The sequence below is a fragment of the Myxine glutinosa genome, chromosome 14, assembly GCF_964187855.1.
Source record: "Myxine glutinosa chromosome 14, kmMyxGlut1.1, whole genome shotgun sequence".
Lineage (NCBI taxonomy): Eukaryota > Metazoa > Chordata > Myxini > Myxiniformes > Myxinidae > Myxine > Myxine glutinosa.
Genome location: NC_136274.1, coordinates 24,783,642 through 24,793,579, shown reverse-complemented (window position 1 = coordinate 24,793,579; position 9,938 = coordinate 24,783,642).

The window sequence follows — 9,938 nt, the reverse complement described above, 5'->3', positions numbered from 1 at the left end:
CTCTTACTATGTCTCTTCGAAAAGACCATCTGGACAACCCTCCCATCTACTTTCTCAACCATCCTCTCCAAGTGCTCGGCCCTAGCTCAGCTGAGGTTGTGGTTGTGGTTGGTAGTTGGGGGAGGGATACATAAAGGGCACATAACAGGATAGAGAAGGAGGAAATGTACCAATTTTTTTTGTTTAACAATTAAATCGTTGAATATTTTTTTAACAAGATGGCCACCTTTACAAAGTCAAAATTTCCAACCGCTTCCTGCATTCAAACATGTCATGGCCAGGACTTGAACAACAAACCCATGTGATTGCCTTGAACCACTCAGCCATTCGATCAGAACCAAACTTTCATTATTTTTCCGGTCTAAAGTGGGTTAAACTTGTAATTAACAAAAAGGGAACTTTACGTTTGTGTTGCCATAACCTTTCCTTGACTTCCTCTCCTGCTCGTGCTTTCCATGACACAAGCTTTATGTTGTTCTTCCCCATTTTCCCATTAATGACTCACACACTCAGCGTTTGCTTTGCTTTCACTCCCTGAACAACATCCTCACTCTGCCAACAACGAACCCGATCGTGATGGAATCGGCCATTTGCCCTAAACACATGACTGTCAAAACTGAAGAGGAAGAGGAGGCACACGTGTGAACGTACTTGGTGTACACGTGTGAAAACATTTTCGTTTCAATCATAAAGTGAAGTAAAAGAAAAGTTTTCATTTCCAAAACAAAACTTTACTCGAAAAACAAAAAAACAAACTTATTCAGCCTCCTCCATGCCGACTGGAGAGCTCGATGCCATGAAAAAGCAAAAACAAGGCATCAATTTGAAAACTCCAAACATTATCTTTAATTATAAGACTCGTAAAGGAAACTTTCATCAGTTTCGATGTGAAGAAAAAACATGTCGCCTCCCTCGGCTCCCAACTGCCCCCCCCCCCTGCTCCCCCCCGCAAAAACACCACGGATGCACCAAACATGGAACCTGCACTTTACAAAGGTGAATATGTCAAATCAAGGCCGATTTAGACGTGAAATTCTGATTCTGAATTTTCCATCCGATGGTAAAAGCATTTAGAAACTAGAACGAGCAATCAGAGATTGCAGACGCTCGCCAAGACACCAATTTATAATCAGAGATTGCAGACGCTCGCCAAGACACCAAGAATCAGAGATTGCAGACGCATCCATCCTTCCAATAAATGGAAGGATGTACCAGATGAAAGGTCGTTTATTGGAAATGAATATGGTCTGAATGGTCTAGTTGAAAATGTGTGAAGGTCAAAAGTCTGAAAAGTTGGAACGGTCAAATGGTCTAAATGTCGAAAGATGTAAAGGTCAATAAGCTTGAAAAAAAAGGTCTAAAGGGTCGAAATTGTCTCAAGTGGCTAAATGGTCTTAAAAGGTCGAAGGAGTCTAAAGAGTGTAATTTAAGGTCTAAATGGTCAGAATTGTGTGAATGGGTCTAAAGGGTATAAAAACTTTTTAAAAGGGTCGAAAGGTCAAAGGGGTCTACAAGGTATCAACAGGTTTGAGAGGTGTGATGGTCTAAAAGGTTCTAAAGTTGAAAGGAGTCCAAGGGCCTTAGGGTTTCTAAAGGGTCTAAGAAAATCCAAAAGGTCTTAAGAGGTCTAATGATTCTAAAGGGTGTAACGGGATCTACAGGGTCAAAGGCGGTATATTAGGGTCTACAGGGTCTTAGGATTCTAGAGGGTCGTAGGGGTCTATAGCATTTAATGGAGTGCACAGGGTCTTAAGTGTCTTAGTGGTCTTAGGGTTCTTAAAGGGTTCTAAAAGGTCTAAAGGTTCTTCAGGGCCTGAAGGGTCTTAAGGTTCTTAAAGGGTCTTAGGATTATAAAGGGTCTATAGGGTCTGAGGATTCCAGAAGGGCCTTAGGGGTCTTTGGGGGATAGACACTGAAGGAGGGTAAGGGACGATAATCGAAGCAATAACACATCACTAGGTCGAAACAGAGATGAGGTGAACATGAGAAAAGGAGGAAACAGGGTGAGTGGGACAAGAGAAGGGAAGAAGGAAAACTCAGCCTGGGAGCGATCCATGCTACGTAACGTTCAAATAAATAAAGAGCTAAAAAGGTGTCAGCTGCCTGAGATCAAAAGACAGAGACCGGTGAGTGCAAAATTAACATAAAACATAAAAAGAAATCGCATTAACTTCCCCCACTGCCGCCCCCCCACCCCCCCCCCCCCCACCCCTTCCCCGTGAACCTCCCAAGACCTTGATGTTTCTAATACCATGAACAAACCTCGGTAGATCACGGGTGATGAAGGTTGTGGTCAAGTTTCATCAAAATCCTGTGGGTAGATTCAGAGAAGAAAGCAAATACCGATTTGGGGGGTGAGGGGGGGGGGGGGTGAAAGCTTGAATCCACTTTGACCCCCGGTAGATCCCGATTTTTTTTTATTGCCGTGCGCAAACTTGAGTTGCAACATACTCAATATTATTTGTGCCAGGTTTGGTTACAATCCTATCAGCAGTTTCAGATAAAAGGTTGCAAGTGTTTACGGACTGACAGACTGACGACACACCATCCCATTAGATACCCGGAAATTTACATGCAAGTTTACGAATCAAACGGGCTGGGATTTCATCAGGACCAGAAGCTATATTGCGATTGATGTGCTCTAGGACTTTGTAGACTAAATGATACTCTATTTATGGACATGGATGTGGGGATGGTAAATACGCCTGTGAAGTGTCGAGCAATCTAAAGGATTAACATCCTTCGCAATTTCCACAAAGTAGTCATTGATGCAGTCTGCTATTGCTCCTCTAGGTCAACACCAGATGGTGGTTTGATGGTAGGTTTGGAACTGACTCCGGTAGTCATTGATGCAGTCGGCTATTGCTGGATCATCCTTTAGGTTAACATCAGGGGTGGTTCGATGGTAGGGTTGGAACTGACTCCCGCAGTCATTGATGCAGTCGGCTATTGCTCCTCTAGGTCAACATCAGGGGGTAGTTTGATGGTAGGGTTGGAACTGACTCCGGTAGTCATTGATGCAGTAGAGTATTGCTCGGTCATCCTCGAGGTCAACATCAGGGCTGGTTCGATGGTAGGTTTGGAACTGACTCCGGTAGTCATTGATGCAGTCGGCTATTGCTGGATCATCCTTTAGGTTAACATCAGGGGTGGTTCGATGGTCGGGATGGAACTGACTACCGTAGTCATTGATGCAGTCGGCTATTGCTCCTCCAGGTCAAAATCAGGGGGTAGTTTGATGGTAGGGTTGGAACTGACTCCGGTAGTCATTGATGCAGTCGGCTATTGCTAGATCATCCTTCAGGTTAACATCAGGGGGTGGTTTGATGGTTGGGTTGGAACTGACTCCGGTAGTCATTGATGCAGTAGGGTATTGCTCCTCTAGGTCAACATCAGGGGGTGGTTTGATGGTGGGGTTGGAACTGACTCCGGTAGTCATTGATGCAGTCTGCTATTCCTGGATCATCCTTTAGGTTAACATCAGGGAGTGGTTTGATGGTCGGGTTGGAACTGACTCCGGTAGTCATTGATGCAGTCTGCTATTGCTGGATCATCCTTTAGGTTAACATCAGGGAGTGGTTTGATGGTCCGGTTGGAACTGACTTCGGTAGTCATTGATGCAGTCTGCTATTGCTGGATCATCATTTAGGTTAACATCAGGGAGTAGTTTGATGGTCGGGTTGGAACTGACCCTGGTAGTCATTGATGCAGTCTGCTATTCCTGGATCATCCTTCAGTTTAACATCAGGGAGTGGTTTGATGGTAGGGTTGGAACTGACTCTGGTAGTCATTGATGCAGTCTGCTATTCCTGGATCATCCTTGAGGTTAACATCAGGGAGTGGTTTGATGGTAGGGTTGGAACTGACTCTGGTAGTCATTGATGCAGTCTGGTATTCCTGGATCATCCTTTAGGTTAGCATCAGGGAGTGGTTTGATGGTAGGGTTGGAACTGACTCCGGTAGTCATTGATGCAGTCTGCTATTCCTGGATCATCCTTTAGGTTAACATCAGGGAGTGGTTTGATGGTATGGTTGGAACTGACTCTGGTAGTCATTGATGCAGTCTGCTATTCCTGGATCATCCTTCAGGTTAACATCAGGGAGTGGTTTGATGGTAGGGTTGGAACTGACTCCGGTAGACATTGATGCAGTCTGCTATTGCTGGATCATCCTTTAGGTTAGCATCAGGGAGTGGTTTGATGGTAGGGTTGGAACTGACCCTGGTAGTCATTGATGCAGTCTGCTATTGCTGGATCATCCTTTAGGTTAACATCAGGGAGTGGTTTGATGGTAGGGTTGGAACTGACTCCGGTAGTCATTGATGCAGTCTGCTATTCCTGGATCATCCTTCAGGTTAACATCAGGGAGTGGTTTGATGGTAGGGTTGGAACTGACTCCGGTAGACATTGATGCAGTCTGCTATTCCTGGATCATCCTTCAGGTTGTAGAATAATAAATTGACTGCTGTTCTACTTCAGAAACTTCAGAAACTCGTTTTAGGAAAATCAACGTTTTATTCACTTTTGAGAGTTTTGCTGTATTCTACTAAATGTACTAATTAGATATTAATGACGTTGTTCTGTCGGTCGTGGCTGTAGCTCCTTCTGTATGTCTTTTGTTGAACCTCGTTCAGTTGTTGACCAGTCTCCAGTTGGTTGATCAGGTCAACTGGTCTTCAAGTTGTTCAGCGACTCTCCCAGTCCACTGCTTCTCCGTCACTCTCCCAGTTCTCTCTGCTTCCCAATCGCAACTTTCTCTTGGTTTTAAAGCCCCAAACTCCTTTGATGTTGCGGAGCATGCAGGGTGTCTCTGGTTCCCTTATCCAAAACCTTATTTGGCTCTCGCTTGGCCAGCTGGTACTTATTTCTGTTCAAGAGGTCAAATGCTCTGACCTGCTCAGGGAGAATTTGCAGCCTGTGTGCAGTGAACTGAACATAGGCTATTTTGATAAACAGATGGCGGTCCAAGAGCGTTACACATTTTGTCTGAAATTAACTCTCCCGACCACCTGTTAACTCTAGTTCTATGCTCTTTGCTCATTCGTAAAGTAAAACATATTCCTTTTACTTTGTAAAGTAAAACATATTCCACTTTAAACAAGATTACATTGAGATATATTCTAGCAATATTGTCAATATGAATATTTATTCCCTGACAAGGTTAACATCAGGGAGTGGTTTGATGGTAGGGTTGGAACTGACTCTGGTAGACATTGATGCAGTCTGCTATTGCTGGATCATCCTTTAGGTTAGCATCAGGGACTTTGATGGTAGGGTTGGAACTGATTCTGGTAGACATTGATGCAGTCTGCTATTGCTGGATCATCCTTTAGGTTAACATCAGGGAGTAGTTTGATGGTAGGGTTGGAACTGACCCTGGTAGTCATTGATGCAGTCTGATATTGCTGGATCATCCTTTAGGTTAGCATCAGGGAGTGGTTTGATGGTAGGGTTGGAACTGACTCCGGTAGTCATTGATGCAGTCTGCTATTGCTGGATCATCCTTTAGGTTAGCATCAGGGAGTGGTTTGATGGTAGGGTTGGAACTGACCCTGGTAGTCATTGATGCAGTCTGCTATTGCTGGATCATCCTTTAGGTTAGCATCAGGGAGTGGTTTGATGGTAGGGTTGGAACTGACCCTGGTAGTCATTGATGCAGTCTGCTATTGCTGGATCATCCTTTAGGTTAGCATCAGGGAGTGGTTTGATGGTAGGGTTGGAACTGACCCTGGTAGTCATTGATGCAGTCTGCTATTGCTGGATCATCCTTTAGGTTAGCATCAGGGAGTGGTTTGATGGTAGGGTTGGAACTGACTCCGGTAGTCATTGATGCAGTCTGCTATTGCTGGATCATCCTTTAGGTTAGCATCAGGGAGTGGTTTGATGGTAGGGTTGGAACTGACCCTGGTAGACATTGATGCAGTCTGCTATTGCTGGATCATCCTTTAGGTTAGCATCAGGGCGTGGTTTGATGGTAGGGTTGGAACTGACCCTGGTAGTCATTGATGCAGTCTGCTATTGCTGGATCATCCTTTAGGTTAGCATCAGGGAGTGGTTTGATGGTAGGGTTGGAACTGACCCTGGTAGTCATTGATGCAGTCTGCTATTGCTGGATCATCCTTTAGGTTAGCATCAGGGAGTGGTTTGATGGTAGGGTTGGAACTGACTCTGGTAGTCATTGATGCAGTCTGCTATTGCTGGATCATCCTTTAGGTTAGCATCAGGGAGTGGTTTGATGGTAGGGTTGGAACTGACCCTGGTAGACATTGATGCAGTCTGCTATTGCTGGATCATCCTTTAGGTTAGCATCAGGGAGTGGTTTGATGGTAGGGTTGGAACTGACCCTGGTAGTCATTGATGCAGTCTGCTATTGCTGGATCATCCTTTAGGTTAGCATCAGGGAGTGGTTTGATGGTAGGGTTGGAACTGACCCTGGTAGTCATTGATGCAGTCTGCTATTGCTGGATCATCCTTTAGGTTAGCATCAGGGAGTGGTTTGATGGTAGGGTTGGAACTGACCCTGGTAGTCATTGATGCAGTCTGCTATTGCTGGATCATCCTTTAGGTTAGCATCAGGGAGTGGTTTGATGGTAGGGTTGGAACTGACCCTGGTAGTCATTGATGCAGTCTGCTATTGCTGGATCATTCTTTAGGTTAGCATCAGGGAGTGGTTTGATGGTAGGGTTGGAACTGACTCCGGTAGACATGATTCATGAACCGGATTTGTCAGTATTCCTGTACCGGGTTTGAACATTTGAGATTTTGAACTCCATCATGACAGAAATTTTGTTTGGCCTTAAGCCAACGCCAGGGTTGTGTTAAGTTACCAAGGGGCCAAGTAACGTCTGCCTTAGAAAGCACTAACTTGCTGCTTGGTACCTGAACACACCCCGCACAGTGTTAAAGTATAACACCTCTGTTTTAATTAAATAATTATTTTTAAGATTGTTTCTTAAAATCCGGAAGTTTAGAGCTACTGAGGCTTATACACTGTAATATAAAATGATGTTGAGCCGCAGTTTAGGAGATGGAGGCTTTATTGATCACCATAGAATGTGGCATCAATCAAAATCTTCTTCATCCTGACCCAGTCATATGCCACACCCTCTCATGTTTGAGCCACCCAAAACCTGAAACACTTTCCCTAAAAATTTAATTAATTCAAGGTTTCCCAACGGAACCTAAAGAGACCAACACAAGTCTGCAGGTGCATTGGTAAACAGGTAGCGAGAGCTTATTAAGAAAGACTTCGAGGACAACTGCCTCAACGTCATCAATTATAGTCTTCTTTGTACTGGGAATTGGATTATAAACATGGATACATATAGCATGGTCTTGGAAGTATAAAGCCGATTTGTCTTCTGCAGTCTTCAAGTATATAATTCATTTTTAAATGAAGGTTTAATGAGGTTTAAAGGCATATAAATAAATTAATTCGGGGTTTTACCGCCATTTTACCCAGTGTATATTACACCACCCTATCGAACACATTACAGTAGTTGTTTAGTGCCTGTAGTTTGTGTCCTTTATGACATCCTCAAAAACAGAAAGTTTCCTGTTTAGGTTGATTTTCAATGTTGGTTGTCTGCCAGACAGACAGAGTAGAAATAATTATCTTGCTCTTCTCTCCGCATGTGCGGTTGGAACAAATTCTGAGCCAAGGTGCGTTAAAACGACAGACTTGTCTTGTAATTCATGTTCCGATTTGTGTTCAAAATATAACATTCCGTTTAATAACATTCTGGGCTGTGCTCCTGCCTCACACCTGGCTCGGCTTCACGCTGTTGAAACCAAAGCTTTCAGAATCATTGGAATCTCCTGCGATGAAGCAGCTAACTCCGAGGGCCTTTCACTCACTCACCGCAGGCAGGTTGGTGGTCTTTCTGTCTTCTACCGACTCCTCTCCGGCCTTGCTCCCCCAACCCTGTCTGTGCTCTGTCCCCCAAATATTCCTACAGGTCGCACAAGAACTGCCAGCAACCCTCTTATGGTGAAACTGCTAAAATCAAGACTCTCTGCTCACCTTCACTCTTTCATTCCTCTTTTTCCCGCCTCTGGAACAAACTCCCCCACTCCCTTCAATCCCACTCCTCCCTCCAAGTCTTTAAAACAGCTGTTCACCACCATCTCTTATCTTCCCCCATCCAAAACCTTGATCTTTTCTACCCCCGTTAATTCACCCCAGATCCACTTTTCTGAAATACCAACTTCTTTCCTAGAAGTCCGAGCAGTGTCCATGTGTGTTTTTACCTCTCCCACCCCCAACCCCTTCCCACGTCTCCTCCCCCCAAACCGTCTACCTCCCACAGATCTCCCGATGTCCCTGCTCTCAAATGTTGTACTTGTGTGCTTCCACCTCTCGCCCCATCTTGTCTCCCACTTCCTTTATTTCGTCTTATGTGTCCGTTTGTTTTTTCGTCATTAATGTTAGCTCTTACACGAGCCTCGATCTTGTATACAAAAAAAAAAAAAAAAAAAAACGGATCCGTGATCATAAACTGAAAAGACAGACAGACGGACAGACATGAGACAATTGCTTAACCCCGCTTTTCGCTCCGTGTGCGTGGAGTAAATAGAACGGTACTCAGTTTGTACGCCAAACCTACGCCAGGTGGCACAGTTTACGCTTTGTATCCCACCGATAGACCGGACTGCATTCGGACCTGAACCAATATCTAATCCGCTTGTTCTTGTCACATACCCAACTGATCTACCAAGTTTTGTCCGAATCCGCCCACAATTTTTTGAGATACTCTGCTTACATTCAGACAGGTAGGTGTTAAATCATAACCTCGGTCCTTTAAGTGGAAAGTAAAGTTTATCACCTACTTATTAATATTACTAATTTATTTATTAATAATATTTCTAACAATTATTAATAATTTATATTATTTTTTATTTTATAATATTAATTAATATTTTATTAATTAATATTTTAAATAATATTTATATTTAATAATATTATTAAATATTTATTTATTTAATAATATTAATTAATTTATTTATTATTTAATTTATATTTAATAAATATTTATTAATATTTTTATAATATTTTATAATATACACAAAGAATTAAGTTAAGCACCCCTACACAACGAATTAAGGTAAGCACCCCCTAATATATATTCTTTGTGTATATGTATACATTGGCATATATTCTAAGGTATGTGAGATCAAATAATGATTGGTATGACATTAGCAATTATCCATTGATGAAATTGAGTGATCAAAGTGAAAAAAAGTGATTGGTTGAGTCAGTGATCCGATCACGTGGGTCCTACACACGTTATTGACGCAAAGATCGCTAGAGGTCTTCTCAGAACAATGACTGTACGTTAGAAAACATAAACGTCATCCACACTGTCCGTGATGGACCTATAGCTCCATACTTAAATTGAGGTGAAAATATGCCTAAAATTCCCAAAAAATTTCACCTTAAATTATTCAGAATAAAATATTGAAAACGGCATGATTGTTATGTTTTTATGTGACCATAATATCACTTCTCCAGAAAATATAGCAATATCATGGGTATATTACACTGTTTTGACGACAACAAACTTGTAATGTGCGAGGTTGTAAAAAAACGGGGGGGGTGCTTAACTTAATTCTTTGTGTATATAATATTTAAATTATTATTTTATAATATTTATTAATTATTTATAATTATTAATTTATAATAATTTCTTATTATTTATTAATATTAATTAATATTACTTATTAATATTACTAAAGAATAGACCAGATGTATATATTTTCTAATTGTTCACTTACAGTTATAGCCTCGGACGGATGGACTGACACAAAAGCAACAAACGTGAAAAGCCAATTTTGACCGTGGTCACGTTGTATCTCATTTCCGAGCACATGAAAGGAAGCTCCCACCTTTTCCGCTTTTTTGCTCTCCGCTTCGTGTCAACAATGTCTTGGGAATGCTCG